Genomic DNA, 16,896 nt, shown 5'->3' on the forward strand with positions numbered 1-16,896 from the left:
TGTGTCCTTTGCTTATTGCGCCGCAACCATGGATAATCTTCATCGTTTATTAGGGTACTTGGTCAGCCTTGACTTTGAAGGGAGGAATTTCTTGAAACATTTCATAATCTTCGGACATATCCGTCTTGCCCTCCCCTCCCATGATGTCTCTTTTTCCTGAAAGAACTAGGTGGCGCTTTGGCTCATCGTATGATGTGTTCGCTTCCTTATCTTTTCTTTTTCTCGGTTTGGTTGACATGTCCTTCACATAAAAAACCTGCGCCACATCATTGGCTAGGACGAACGGTTCGTCTGTGTACCCAAGATTGTTTAGATCCACTGTTGTCATTCCGTACTGTGGGTCTACCTGTACCCCGCCTCCTGACAGATTGACCCATTTGCACTTCAACACAGGTACCTTAAAATCATGTCCGTAGTCAAGTTCCCATATGTCCACTATGTAACCATAATATGTGTCCTTTCGCCTCTTATTTGCTGCATCAAAGCGGACACCGCTGTTTTGGTTGGTGCTCTTTTGATCTTGGGCGATCGTGTAAAATGTATTCCCATTTATCTCGTATCCTTTGTAAGTCAATAAAGTCGAAGATGGTCCCCTGGACAACGAGTACAGCTCATCTCGTATCTCGTATCCTTTGTAAGTCAATAAAGTAGAACTGTGTAGTGTGCTTGAGACCAAGAATGCCCGTCCCGCATATTATTGAGTCCCCTCCAAGCGTGCCTTTTCCAGTCAGTCTCCCCTCATACCACGATTTAGGGAGACCAATCTTCTTAAGGCCAGGAATGAAGTCAACACAAAACCCAATGACATCCTCTGTTTGATGGCCCATGGAGAAGCTTCCTTCTGGCCTAGCGCGGTTATGGACATATTTCTTTAGAACTCCCATGAACCTGTCAAAGGGGAACATATTGTGTAGAAATACGGGGCCCAGAATGACAATCTCGTCGACTAGATGAACTAGGACGTGTGTCATGATATTGAAGAAGGATGGTGGGAACACCAGCTCAGAACTGACAAGACATTGCGCCACATCACTCCTTAGCCTTGGTATGATTTCTAGATCGATAACCTTCTGAGATATTATTGAGGAATGCACATAGCTTCACAATGGCTAATCGGACGTTTTCCGGTAGAAGCCCCCTCAATGCAACCAGAAGCAGTTGCGTCATAATCACGTGGCAGTCATGAGACTTTAGGTTCTGGAAATTTTTCTCTGGAATATTTATTATTCCCTTTATATTCGACGAGAAGCCAGACGGGACCTTCATACGGAGCAGGCATTCGAAGAAGATTTCCTTCTCTTCTTTGTTAAGAGCGTAGCTGGCAGTACCTTCATACTGCTTTGGAGGCATGCCGTCTTTTTCGTGCAAACGTTGCAGGTCCTCCCATGCCTTTGGTGTATCTTCTGTCTTCCCATACAGGCCCAAGAAGCCTAGCAGGTTCATGCAAAGGTTCTTCATCACGTGCATCACGTCGATTAAACAGAGGACCTCTAGGTCTTTCCAGTAGGGTATGTCCGAAAATATAGGTTTCTTCTTCCACATGGGTGCGCGTCCCTCAGCGTCATTCGAAACAGCTAGTCCGCCGGGACCCTTTCCAAAGATTACGTGTAAATCATTGACCATGGCAAGTACGCGATCACCGGTACGCATGGCGGGCTTCTTCCGGTGATCTGCCTCGCCTTTGAAATGCTTGCCTTTCTTTTGACATTGATGGTTGGTCGGAAGAAATTGACGATGGCCCAGGTACACATTCTTCCTGCATTTTTCCAGGTATATACTTTCGGTGTCAGCTAAACAGTGCGTGCATGCGTGGTATCCCTTGTTTATCTGTCCTGAAAGGTTACTGAGAGCGGGCCAATCGTTGATGGTTACAAATAGCAACGCGTGCAGGTTAAATTCCTCCTGTTTGTGCTCATCCCACACATGTAAACCGTTTCCATTCCACAGCTGTAAAAGTTCGTCAACTAATGACCTTAGGTACACATCAATGTCATTGCCGGGTTGCTTAGGGCCTTGGATGAGAACTGGCATCATAATGAACTTCCGCTTCATGCACATCCAAGGAGGAAGGTTATACATACATAGAGTCACGGGCCAGGTGTTGTGATTGCTGCTCTGCTCCCCGAAAGGATTAATGCCATCCGCGCTTAAACCAAACCATACGTTCCTTGGGTCACCTGCAAACTCAGCCCAGTACTTTCTCTCGATTTTTCTCCACTGTGACCCGTCAGCGGGTGCTCTCAACATCACGTCTTTCTTACGGTCCTCTCTGTGCCATCGCATAAACTTGGCATGCTCTTCGTTTCTGAACAGACGTTTCAACTGTGGTATTATAGGAGCATACCACATCACCTTCGCAGGAACCCTCTTCCTAGGGGGCTCGCCGTCAACATCACCAGGGTCATCTTGTCTGATCTTATACCGCAATGCACCGCATACCGGTCATGCGTTCAAATACTCGTACACACCGCAGTAGAGGATGCAGTCATTAGGGCATGCATGTATCTTCTGCACCTCCAATTCTAGAGGGCATATGACCTTCTTTGCTGCGTATGTACTGTCAGGCAATTCGTTATCCTTTGGAAGCATCTTCTTCAATATTTTCAGTAGCTTCTCAAATCCTTTGTCAGGCACAGCATTCTCTGCCTTCCACTGCAGCAATTCCAATACGGTACCGAGCTTTGTGTTGCCATCTTCGCAATTTGGGTACAACCCTTTTTTGTGATCCACTAACATGCGATTGAACTTCAGCTTCTCCTTTTGACTTTCGCATTGTGTGCTTGCATCGACAACGACCCGGCGGAGATCATCATCATCGGGCACATTGTCTGGTTCCTCTTGATCTTCAGCAGCTTCCTCCGTTGCAGCATCACCGTATTCAGGGGGCACATAGCTATCATCATCCTCTTCTTCTTCACTGTCTTCCATCATAACCCCTATTTCTCCGTGCCTGGTCCAAACATTATAGTGTGGCATGAAACCCTTATAAAGCAGGTGGGTATGAAGGATTTTCCGGGTCAGAGTAAGACTTTGTATTCCCACATATAGGGCATGGACAACACATAAAACAATTCTGCTTGTTTGCCTCAGCCACTTCGAGAAAATTATGCAGGCCCTTAATGTACTGGGAGGTGTGTCTGTCACAGTACATCCATTGCCGGTTCATCTTCGTGCATTATATATAATTATGTTTGTCAAAAGTAAGAAAATTAGACAAGTATCTATCTAAAGTAAGAACAAGAGGCTCACCACGGTGGTGCCGGCGACGAGATCGGCGCGGGCGATCAATGGCGGTGAAGACGGGAACGGGACGTGACGGACCGCTAAACCTATGCAAATCTCAGGGAAAATGGAGCTTGGAGGTCAAGCTTCCAGAGGAGAAAACTTAACTAGTGTGGCTCGGGCATTTCATCGAACACCTCATGTGCATAGCAGGTGAGCTAGAGCACCCGAATGCCCTCCGCTCGCCGGCCAGAAAACACAGAGCACTATGGAGTGCTCTGCTGCGGCGAGGGGGTATATATAGGCTTCTCATTTTTTTTGGTTCGTGGCTCGAACCGGGACTAAAGCTCCCCCTTCTGTCCCGGCTCAAGCCACGAACCGGGACCAATGTATGTGGTCCAGGAGCGAGGCCCATTGGTCCCGGTTCATGCCAGGAACCGGGACAAATGGGTCTAGATGAACCGGGACCAATGCCCACGAGGCCCCGCCCGGCCACCTGGGCTCACGAACCGGGACGTATGGCCCCATAGGTCCCGGTTCGTGACTGAACCGGGACTAATGGGCTGGCCGGGCCCCAACCAAAGCCCTGTTTTCTACTAGTGGAGGGAGACGCTGTCGTCGGGAGAAAAACAAGAAAACAAAAACAAAAGGGAGAAAGCAGTACCAAAGAAAAAGAAAAGTAAACTGAAAAGAAAAGGAAAATAATAAAAGAAAAGAAAACTAAAAACTAGAAAAGGAAAATAATAAAAATAGGAACAGTTAGTAGTAGCACTTTTTTAGGATCCAGCGCTATAGCTATCTTAGCTATAGTGCTGGATCCTAAAAAAGCGCGACTACTATGTGCCATTAGTAGTAGCGCTGCTTTACAACCCGACGCTATAGCTAATATAGCTATAATGCGGGATCCTAAACCAGCGCTACTGCTATTTTGAGTTAACCACCGCGAGGCTCAAATTTTGGCAAGTCCGCCAAGTCCCAACCCCACTCTCCCCACACCCCTCTTCCCCCACTCTGTCCCCGCCGCCGTCGCCCTGCCCGCCCTCGTGCCGTTCATCGCCCTCGACCGCCGGCCGTCTCCCCTCGCCTCCGTCGACCTGGTCGCCAGCTGTCTCCCGAGCCCGCCTCGACCTCACCGTCGTCTCCCCTGCCCGCCCTCGACCACAACGCCGCCCCAGCCTCTCCCCTGCCCGCACGACCTCGACCTCGCCGCCACCACCGCCGTCTGCCGCCCTCGACCGCCGCCGCCCGAGCGTGAGCTCCCTCGCTGTAAGTCTCTCCTCTCCCCTGCCCGAGCCTCTGTTTAGGGCAAATTTAGCCTCTGTTTAGGGCAAATTTAGAAAATTTTAGGGCAAGTTAGCAAATTAGCAAACAAAATTAGCAAATTTAGCAACTTAGGGCAGTAGCTGATTAGCAAATTTTTGTTTTTTGTTTTTTAGCAAGTTAGCAAATTTTTGTAGCAAGTTAGCAAAAAAATAGGTATAAAAATAGTAGCAAAAAATAGGTATAAAAACAGTAGCAAAAAATTAGGTATAAAACAGTAGCAAATAAATAAAACAGCAGCAAATTAAAAACTATAGCTAATTAGGGCAGTAGCAAATAAAGCTAGGGCCATTTTTTTAGCAAATGAGCAAATTTAGCTAGGGAAAATTTGTTTAGGGCAGTAGCTAATGGTTAATTTGCTAAGTCCTGGAAATCTATCATATAATGTTGCCATGTTCTCTTGAGATAGCATCAAATCCGTTATATGAACTTGTGCCAATTATCGAAAAATATTAGAGTGGCCTATGTTTTGCCGGAATGTTGATTCATTTCCGTTCCGGCAAATTTCAGGCTCTCCAAGGAGGACGCCGAACGCGAAAGTCACGGAATCCCAGACCCCTTGGCGGAGTTCACCGATCCGCTAGAGCATGACTGGATCAGGGCCCGGTACAAGTGGGACAAAGAATAAAAGCTCTTTTACACGGACCCGATCACGAGGGACTTCATGATACTTCTGGTAATTGTTATATTACCACATTATCATATTATAACTTCTAATCAATTCGACTTCAAGTTTTGTAACACTAGTAAACCATCCATGTTCCTTTTGCAGAAAGAGCAGCACCAAAAGGCAGCCGAAAGCGATGAGTCGGCACAGTCATCGGCGAGGCGCAACTGGGACACCCCATTCAACCGGGCCTGAACATACTGAAGAAGGTCCCGATGGACAAGCCGCCGTCCTATGGACGTGTGCACGGCGTCGGAGATGGCGCCTCGTGGAAGACGTGCTACCCCGAGGAGCTAGAGGAAAGACGGAAGTGATGCTCGGTCGTCACTCAGCAGAGCATCGACGAGAAGGTCAAGATTGCGGTCGATAAGAACAAAGAAGAGTTGCTCGGGGCCGTCAATGCAGCGGTCACTGACGCGGTGGTCAGCTTGCTTCCGGCACTATGGGATTTCACGAAGAATATCCAACTGCACGGCCGGAGGACATTCCCCTTCCCAGCTTTGTTGGGAGCAATTCGGTGAACACCAGAGCACCAGCACCTGCTCAAGCAACCGAAAAGGTCCCGCTCCTGTTCATAGAAGCCCGACCTCCGTCTCTTGCATGGTCGGTGGGCCTTCATCGCTGGCTGAGCTCGATGCCCTCACGGTAATTACGTGTCATACCCTTTTCACCAGCATGTCTATAGTCTTCGGTTTCAGTTGCCTTTCGGATGTTTGACATCGCAGACATGTCTCCTTCGTAGGCCGACGACACCCCGTGCACCCTACTCTACGACATCAAGGGCCAGAAGGTGGCCATGGGAAAGGCAACGATCGTGAAGGCAAAGGACCGCATGTTCCACAATCGAGAGATGCCCGATGGCGTCTTCAAGGTTAACGTGGCGGGCTTTGAGGATTTGCCTCCTCCGGTACCAGTCGATGACGACGAGACCCCTAAGATGATTGGCGCATGCAAGAGCTGGTCATTGCCTTGGCCCAAGTCTCTTCTTTGTCTCAAGGCTCCCAGTATCACGCCAACGCCACCTTCTCAAGAAGGTATGAACACCACCCTACCTACCACATTACATGCACATGTCGTGGCGAGTGATAGCGGACGACGCGAGGGAGAGCCTCCATTAGTGCCAGATGTTGTAGCCCCCGTTGTTAAAGAAGCAAATGTTGATGATGACATGGAGGATGATGATGATGACCCAGACAAGTATTTCAATACCGCCTATGATGATGGAGGATTGATGGCTCAGGATGGCAAAGACTCAGTCTATGAGCATGGAGATGATGACTTGATGCTGCCTGATTTGCCGGAGCTGGAACGTCCAAAGGAGGAATGCAAAAAGTCTCTCTTCAAGCGATCCTCGCAGGAGACGCCTCGAGATGCCGCCCGTACCCTGCAACCCCTGGATGCCCGTCCACTGATTAGCCCGACGACACTGGGGGTGGTGGTTAGGGAAGGTATGCTAGGCTCACTACCACCACCCACCAAGAAGCAAAGGAGGAGACCGGACAAGAAAGGCCCTAAAGGAGCCAGAGCTGCTTCAAGCAGCCAGCCGCCTCTGGAGCCCCGGGTGGTAGACAGAATACCTGTCGAAGGTGCTCAGCGCTTCCATGTCGCCGGCCAGCCGATCCTACCTGCGAAAGGCTAGAGCACATAGTGAACAATGATCTAAGGAGACTCCATGAAGATGTGCTGACCAGAGAGAAAAGCCTTCTGGTCGCGGAAAAACCAGGATACCCGCTTTATGCGGCTCAGGTGCCGGGTGGGAGGTTGTACGTCTAGGGATAGCCCGCGAATAAGTTGATCATGTGATTTGACTACATCTACGACATGTTCCACATGACCAAGCTGGATTTCCTGTTCATCCGCATGTATGCGCTCACTACTAGAGAAAACCTTAGTAGGGGCGCTGGTTTTTTACATACTAGTAGCGCGGGCACCCGCACTACTGTTAGGGCCCTACAGCTATTATTTAACAGTAGCGCATTTCTAAACAAGCGCTGCAGCTAAAATACTTAGTAGTAGCGCCTCTTTCTCCACCAACACTACTACTATCATCTCGTAGTAGCGCCCTATTTTCTACCCACGCTACAACTAGGTAAATAGAAAAAAAAAGAAGTCAGATGCAATATTCATGGAAATTAAGACAAGTCCAGTGCAAATAAACTAAGTTCACAGAACCATCTCACAAACATTAACGACAATACCACATTTAATATAACCACACAATCTCACAAACTCATATATAGTAGTCAACAATGCATGGATAGATCATAGTTGATAAGTCTACTAGGTAGTCATACTAACATATATATGGTTCAGCAGCCACACGCATGCATATGTAGTTCTAGATGATATCGATGACGACCATCATCCTCAAGCCTGGGCAGTGGTTGTTCCTGATAGTAATTAGGATTGCCTGTCCAACATGAAGATTCTTGCTGGCGAGGAAGCTCTTCCACCCAACCGAGTTGAAGTGTGCGCAACCGTCCGTGTCCACGCCGTACGCACAAGTGGTGATGGAGCCCCTCGCGGTAAGGCGTATTCCAGCAGAGCCTTCTTCATCAGGCTTGATACCACACCTCTCAGATAGGCTCTTTGGCAATTTCTGAATAAGAAAGACATATCAATTAATAAGTAGCCTCACACATTCTACACTATCAAAAGACAGTACTACATTTCTTCTAAGCATGAATTCTACTAATAAGTATATATGGATTCTACACTATTAACAGTTCTTTGGATTCTACACGAAGCATGCATATATATATATATATCATCGGATTCACTAAGCATATAAGATTCGTTAAGCATATATATCATCGGACTCTACACTAAGTATAACAATAATGCATATAGATCATCGGATTTACTAAGCATATAACATTCACTAAGCATATATATCATCGGACTCTACACTAAGTATAACAATAAAGCATATAAAATTCACTAAGCATATATCATCGGACTCTACACTAAGTATAACAATAAAGCATATCATCAAATTACTACAGTAAATGCAACATACCATGATATGCCGATCAACCATGGTACTTGTCAGGCGGGTCACGGATGGTACCCCGACGAAGTCAGCACGTGGCGGAATGATGTCCCGTAGGTTGCACACCTCCTCCTCGCTCAACCTCATTCTTTGAGCTACGATGGCTTCACCAAGTGGGTCATCATCATCCTCATCATCCTCATCATCTTCATCATCTTCTTCTTTGTTGACATAAATCATGGCCAGCTTGGGTCTTTCTGCTCTGAAGGAGAAGCTGATCAACTCACCACCGGTGATACGCATGTGGGCGATGAAACGGACCCACCCATCTCCTCCCACCTGCGTCATATTTCGTCCTTTCTTGACCTCGACGGACACCCATTTTCTCCATGACCACAAGCCACATTTCCCCTATTTCCTCCTTTATTCGTTCCTAAGCTATAGTCGCTTCCTTGCTTGCTTCCTCGCTCTCGCCATCTCGCATTCAACCGCCGCAGACGCCATAGTCTTCTTCAATGACCTCTCCAGCAGTTCCTCCTCCCACAACGACTCTGTCACCAGCCGGTTATGACTCTCTCCTTTCTCTGACCCCCTAGGCTTAGGCCGGGGTTTTGATTTCGAATAAATGATTTTGACCCGGCAATCGCTTTGAACCATTTCTTCCTCTTGTAGCTCCCTAGGACCATCACTTGCAACGAATGAAGAGGGGTAGCTGAAGATCTACCTGCTCGTTGTCACCATCAATCTCCATGCGTGAAGTTAGTGGACAATGGGAGGATGTTTCTGGCATGTGTAGAGAAGGTTATCCCTACTTTCATTATTACAAATCATTTGTTAGATGTGATTCAGACATTGTCACTGTGCTATGTTATTCTGGAGGTGATTAAGACACTGCCACAATTTCTACCTAGTATCTAAAAATGTTGCCATCTCATTAGCGGTGCCCCAAGAAAATTATTTTATACCGGTTCAGCAGTTTGTGCAGCCAACTTTGCTCCACACATCCGAGCAGTCAAGAAGTAAAATACTAATACTTTATGGCACAAATGAACTAGGCATCAGAGCAACTAGGTGCTCTTGAGTCCGGTTCCCTGATTTTTTTTCCATGCATCGGCTCGGCAATGCAGGGCACCAATGCCAAATGTACCAATAGTTGATTTGACACCACTTTTCGCCTACCATCATGACCTTAGTGCTATTAGTTCTATGTTATTAAATTTGTGCATGTACATACATGTTAGTATTAATTTGATGTCATTCAAACACTCTCACTATGCTATTGAAGTTATATTTAGCTTCCTCATAAAATGATCAATTTGTTATTTATAGTACATGACTAAGAACTTGTAGTGTTGTTGCAGTTAATTATAGGTTGTGATGTTCCTGAATTTGGTTGTTTTCTCATGAGCAATTAATTCATTTGCGCATTGATCTTTTTTAGAAGATATCTCATAATTAACGTGTTTCTTCAGTTTTTCAAAATATGTATGTGGTGATTTTCTGTATTGCTAGAAACCCATTTTCCCTACAATTGTAACTAATTTAGTTTTAAATATTATAGGATGAACGGAAGTGTTTTTACCTGGAGTGGGTTGATCAAGAGTGGTCACTGTCTTTGAAGATGTGCCTAGCAAAGCTGTGGAGCATGTATGAGCAAGAAAATAGAGATAGGCTTAGAGAAAATGTTGTCAACGCTGAAGAATATTTTAAGATACGGGAAAAAGTGGAAGATGGAGAATGAGCTCAGGTTTTTTGAATTAGACTTTCCTAAGATGGTGTTGCGAAGGAGGAGTCACTTTCCTAGTTGGACAGTGCAAAACATGTTCATACTGAACTAAAATTAGAGATGGAGAAGGCGAATTTAGCTGATCATGCATCAGTTGATTAGGGAAATGAATATATTGTTCTAATATTGTGCTCAACATAATTTGTGCTTATGAAGGTGAACTAGTTGTATGATGTCATGCGCTGTTGTCAGGTAGGTATCGTAATGTGATGTTAAAATATAGTTTTCTGCCTGATATGAAAGCGGTAAACAACTGTTCGATATGAAATGTGAATTTGCTTAATACTCAAAGTATTAATAGTAAACTAATAAACCTACTAAATGAGTCATGAAACTTTACAAACATTTCTAGTAGTAAAAGCATGTGTGATGGATAGACCAATGTCATATAGTTCTCTTCATCGAATCGTGTGTGGTATACTTGAATAAGGCAAATTAACGGAGGCAGAGCGCCTGTGATCGCTACACCTATCACAGACAAGGCTATACAGGAAGTTGTGTCGGATGGCAAGACGATCTCCCACGGCATGTCCTATGAAAGCGTTTGCATTATCTTCTTCGATCGCACACGGAAGGAAAATTGTGTGTGATGTACATACAAATGTAAGCGTTTGTCAGGGATTCACTATGTGGGATGTACATACGAACGGAAACAATTGGACCTGTATAATTGTCTGCGATGGCTTGCCCAATCGTACACGAGCTCTTTTTACCCCGCGTGTGTGACCAGAGGACCTATCGTCGATAGGTTTTGGGTCGTGTGGGATGGGCCCCCCTATCGTACACAGCCAAGGCGACGGTTTAAAACTCTATCTAGGAAAGGGGTTAAAAACCGTTTGTATAGAAAGTCGCTGCATCAGTGGTGGCTGGTGACGCATGAGGTAAAAAGAGGAGATCGCTTGAAGATGCCCGGTCCGACACACATGCAAGGGAGCCTCAACCTCTTAGCATACCATGAATGAATGGTATGTGCAACCCCAAGGTCAATGTCGTCTATAGGTTCATCTGGGTTTTACTAATCATGACCGTCTTTCTTTTCTAGGTGAGAGAACAGCCTGAGGCCAACATAAACATCATGCAGGCGTGGAAACATGGGCATAGAGGCAAGGATGGCGCAGAGTTCTGCAGCACGTCGGCCAAGCACAGATATGGGTTTTATGAAACCCATTTCAAGGAAGCTTGCAGAGAGGAGTTTGGACCTCGATCCCTTGGTGGTCATGAGGGCAGGCCCAAGGAAGAAGAGCTACCGCCACTTGACCGGTGACGGCGTGATCTCCATGTCCTCACATCCTAAGCTATCTCAGATGCGAGCACAAAGCACAAGATGAATTCCCTCCATAAGGAGTCGCCCGACGACTTAGTCCATTGAGATTTCGAAGCTCAAGGTATGAAAAGTTAATATATACTATTGTCTTTGGATTCTTTGTGTCGCAACCTATATGTGGAGGAACAACATGTACAATAGGCCGTGTTGGAGGCATCCAAGGCCGCACGTGCAAGAGACGCGGCCGAACAGGTGGCATGGCTGTCGGCTGAAGTGGTGGCTAGACAGAAGCAGGCCGCCGAACAGAAGGAACAGATGAAGGCTGAAAAGATGGAAGGGGAGAAGATCCAGGAAGACTTAGCGGTTATTAATTTCCCATATCGGCGCCTATCCATATTACCCAATTAAACAAATTGGAACAATGCTGACATGTCGACCCTCATCCTCTGTAGGGGTTATGGGCAATGTAGGCGATGATGATGAGAGGAAACCCTCCTCCTCTGAAATCGTCGTGATGTGTCGACCATCGTCCTCCTCCTATGTTCTGAATTTGTTAATTAGTTGTTTCTTATGTATTGTCTTTGTTGATGGATTAGAGTGATCTTGTGAACTATGTTGTTTTGAACTTGTCGGGAGCCACTAGTAGAAAAAGGGTCATCTGTCCCGGTTGGTAAGGGCCTTTTGTCCTGGTTGTTGAACCGGGAATAAAGGGTCGTTTACTAATTCCCTAGGCCTTTAGTCCCGGTTCTTACACGAACCGGGATAGATGGGCCTCCATGTGGCCGGTGCGGCGAGCCCGGGCAGGAGGGCCTTTGGTCCCGGTTGGTGACACCAACCGGGACCAAAAGGCATCCACGCGTCAGCATTTCAGTGGCTGGCGTTTTTGTTTTCTTTAAAGGGGGGAGGGTTTAGGGGGTAATTTAGGGTGTGTAAGCTTGCTAACAGAGAGAACTGTCCTCTCTTATTTCCGTGCTTGATTTACCAACGCTACTGCTATGCCTAAACATGGCTTAGATTAAAGTGAAGGCAACATGTGGTGCATGTCGAAAGTAATATTAATCCTAACTTGATCAAGTTTGGATTAGTACTACTTTCGACATGCACCACATGCTTGTTGCCTTCACTTCATTCCAATCCATGTTTATTTCACCCACTGATATATAATAACTCTTCATGCCTGCATCATGCATCATCATAATAACAAGTCCTACTAATCATCATCATACAACGTCTACTCGTTGTTAATAACAAGTCATATGATCATCATCCTCATAGTCATCGAACCAACCCTACTTAATTGTTCTTAGCACATAATCATCAGTATTAGGTAGGACCTAAATACCCTCTTTAAGGTAAAATAGCATAAAACAATATAGAGCCCGACTCTCCATTATGGAGAATGGAGATCATCCTCTCTCCAATTTTTGCGCTTCGCTTCCTTTTGCTTCCAAGAACCTCCTTGCGACTGTCCATACATTTTTTCCATTCTTTGATTTTCATGTCTCCACTTCTTTTAGAAATCCGGTATGGACAGTTGAGATTCGTAGGATGTTCTGGATAAATTGACAATGCTGAATTGAATTGACTAATTTAAGTTCCGCCTATTCCACATTAATGGGAGTACATTATGTTTCTGCTTCACATTATTTATTTTGACCGATTCTATTATTTCCTTGTGTATTCCTATAGGAGGTTTTTGTACGAGTGCTTTCAACTCACGAGCCGGAACAAACGAGTGCTTTCAACAATAAGCAATACCCGAGCTTCCTTCTACCAACCAGGATTCCGATACCAATTCCAATCTGGGGATTGGACGATCCCAATGCGTTGCCCTCCTTCGCAATATCGGAAGTATCTGAACCTGGTTGTATGTTCAAAACATCAAGGCTACCAGTCTGATACATCAAATGAGGCACACAATCCTCTGGGATTATCTGTTGAAAAACATAGTAATAACTTCATAGTTAGCAATGATGTACTAGTTTTAGAAGTATGCAAAAGATGCACGGATGTCGTAATAGTAAGAAATCTTACCAGGGTATCTCCATAGTAGTTACCGTAGTTCAACACGTGCACTAGTGGCACGTATTGACCATAATGTGGAGGAGTTTTACAATAGATATTGTAATTCTCAAGATCAGTACAAAATCCGACCAGATGAGTTTTCTCCTTATAAGTTAACTCAGAGCCATCGGTGTAGTAGGTTCTGTCTACCATGTTCCGCACATTGTTTGAACAATCAAAATAAGCTGTCAACGAAAATAAGTTGTCAACTATTTTGAAATGAACAATATAAATTAGCTAATAACTATGTTTGAGAAACTCACATAGCGGTAGAATTGGAGGCGTATCAACAAGGACCCAAATGTCCATATTGTCTTGCTCGATATCAGGATCGCCAAGATCCATGGTGACAAGCATACCCTCATCAAAACCATACATCTTGCAAAATGCTTCTCAATTTTTGCAACCAAAATGGGTTACGCTCTCAGAATTATACAGATTTACTTCAAAATCTATATCATGATGGGTCCTTAGGTGAATTTTCTTTGTTTCCATACTTTCATGGTCTTCAAAACCCATCCTCTCCAAGACGTAGCGTCTTGCATGGCATGGGATAAGCTAGTTGAATTGTAAAAGATGAAAAGTACACGTTGAAATAGTTGAAGTCGTGCTTAATTATGAAAAAATAACACTTGTCGTCGTTGCGTACCGTTTCAACATCGAAGGTCTCCTCCAGCTTAATACTGAAGCGCCGATCTTCGTCCAGGTGAGGCCTATCGCACAGCCCTCGGTCGTCGTGGCACCAGTCACACTCTCCAGGGAGACTTTCGTCGTCCGAGTACGACATTTCCTATGTTCATAATTCAAATATTAAACGCCTACAATTAAATATATGTACTAAAAAACCTAAGTTAGATCATTATTATTCATCACGGGTTGACTATCGGTTTGTCGAGTCTTTTCTTGAAAACTCTCAGCTCACGTGGTGTATACATTCGACCGTTGGTGATGGTTGCTCCTCCTTTCATCCCCGAGTGCATTACACCAAAATGTCTAGCACACGGGAATGAAGGAGAAGTGACCCCCACGACAACAGTAGGGATTCTTCGCCCTCTCATATATATATGGTGGAACTCTCCCTCACCGATTCCTCTCAGACATTTGCGACCGTCGGTGATGGTAGCTCCTTCCTTTCGTTCCCAAGTGCATTACACCAAATTGTCTAGCACACGGGAACGAAGGAGAAGCTACCCCCACGACAACAGTCGGGATTCTTCATCCTCTCATATATGGTGGCGACTCAATAGACTTAAAGTCAACCCAAAATATCGTTTAATTATCTTTCTAAAATAGGTTCGTGGCTGGTCTCACCTCGAGGTCGGAGGGGGTCGGTGACGGGGACGGCGGCGGGGATGATGGAGGGGGGCTCCTAGATTTTTGCGAAAACAAAAACCCTATAAGCTATCAACTAATCATATGCATACGCCTTGCATAGTGCTCTCCAATTTTAGCATTCAAAGTAGGAGTAGTTTTCCAATTTGAGCATTCAATAAGCAAAATCAAATCACAAAATAAAGTAGTATTCAAATTAGGATGCATTCAATTATAAGCAAAACTACATCATCTCCATGCGTTCGTACATCGTCGAATATTATCACAAATACACCTCGAATACTATCATACATATAGCATCGCTAGTACAGCTAGAACCGTAGCGCCCGACGGGTATCGGGGCGGGCGGTGGATACCCAAAGAGAAGGAACCATCACAGGATCATAGCTCAAGTGAGATCCCTGAAGAACCTGCCAGGTATTGTCGAACCTGCACTCCAACGCAACCATGTAGCGACGGACGTGCTCGTCCTCCTCGCTGACACGGTGACGTACCACCTCCGCGGTGTCCGGAAGCCTCGGCACCATCACTGGCCCACGCGACCGCCACCAAACAAGGATCGGGTCAATGACGGGCTAGCTCCTCACCAACCTACGCCCCCGGAAGGTAGCACCTCCCAAAACCAGCCCGGTGGAGCCCAATCCCGGACATGGCCCCTCTGATCAAGCCGGCCTCCTCCACCAAGTCGACGACGAGGATGCGGGATTGCCATCGTCGACGTCGATGCGGGAATAATTGCTTTAACTAAAAAAATAAACAAATTCTATTAATTTTCTTGCTAAAAATAAACTACTTCTATAATAAAATAAACTAGTTTTATTAAATCAACTAGTTCAACTACTAAGCACTTACTATAAATAGAATAAAGTAGTACTTACTAAAAATAAACTAGTTTAACTAGTTCTAATATTTTTCTAACTAATTCTATTAAACACTTTCTCTTCTTATTCTATGAACAAAATTACAAAAGAAAAAAATCATAAAAATTCTATGAACAAGATAAAAATTCTATGAACAAAATTACAACAGAAAAAATTTATAAAAATTCTATGAAAAAATTGACATATTCTTTGCATATATATGAACACACAAACATTTGCATATTCAACAATAATATCACAAAAAAATCTATGAACAGAAAAATATTCTAACTTTTGCATATTCATTTATGAACAAATTACAACAACTCAATTAACTACACATCTAAACTACACATCTAAATTAACTACACATCTAAATTAGGAAAATTCATATGAGCTCACTAAGGGGGCGGCGATCGACGAGGAGGCAGGGCACGGGGGCGACGGTGAGGGACGCGGCCACGGGCGACGAGGAGGCAGGGGCGGCGACGGCGACGGTGAGGGGCGCGGCGACGGGCGACGAGGAGGCAGGGGGCGGAGATGAGGGGCGCGGCGACGGGCGACAAGGAGGCAGGGGGCGCGGGGCGGCGACGACGTCTGGGCGGCGCGGGACAACCTCAGAGGCAGGGCGACGACAGCGACGGCGAGGCGCAGAGGGGCAGCCTGTCGGCGTCGTCGGGGTGGGGAAGACGAACTGACTGAAAAATTTCACAAGTGCTAGTTATATAGACGAGGCATTGGTCCCGGTTCGTGACAGCGACCGGGACGAATGCGACCTTTAGTCCCAGTTGGTGCCACCAACCGGGACCAAAGGCCTCTTTTCAGCAGCCCAAAGGGCGGGAAGCGGCGGCCTTTGGTCCCAGTTGGTGTCACCAACCGGGACTAAAGGGGGGCATTGGTACCGGTTAGTGCCACGAACCGGTACCAATGCACAACTTTAGTCTCGGTTGGTGCCACCAACTGGGACCAAAGGCCTTGTGCTGCTGCGCCCGCGTCAAAAGTTTAGTCCCACCTCGCTAGTTGAGAGGGGCGCGCAGTGGTTTATAAGACCCACTGTCGCACTCCTCTCGAGCTCATCTCCATTGCAGGCTTACGGACCTAATTGTCGCTGCTATGCCTGATGGGCTTACTGGGCCTTTTGCGGGCCTGAATCCTGGCCCCTCGATGGGTTTCTAGTCGTATTCAGGCCGTGGTGGCCCAGTAGGTGGCATATTTTTTATTTTTTGCCTGTTTTTTTGTTTTCTTTTTTGCTTTATTTATTTTGTTTTGTTTCTACTTACAACAAAAAACTTATTTATTTTATTTTATTTTATTTCTAATTACTTATTTATTTTACTTTATGATAATTCTTTTTGCTATTAAAGTTTCTAACAAAAAAAGTTCTTTATG

The sequence above is a fragment of the Aegilops tauschii genome, chromosome 6, assembly GCF_002575655.3.
Source record: "Aegilops tauschii subsp. strangulata cultivar AL8/78 chromosome 6, Aet v6.0, whole genome shotgun sequence".
Taxonomy (NCBI): Eukaryota; Viridiplantae; Streptophyta; class Magnoliopsida; order Poales; family Poaceae; genus Aegilops; species Aegilops tauschii.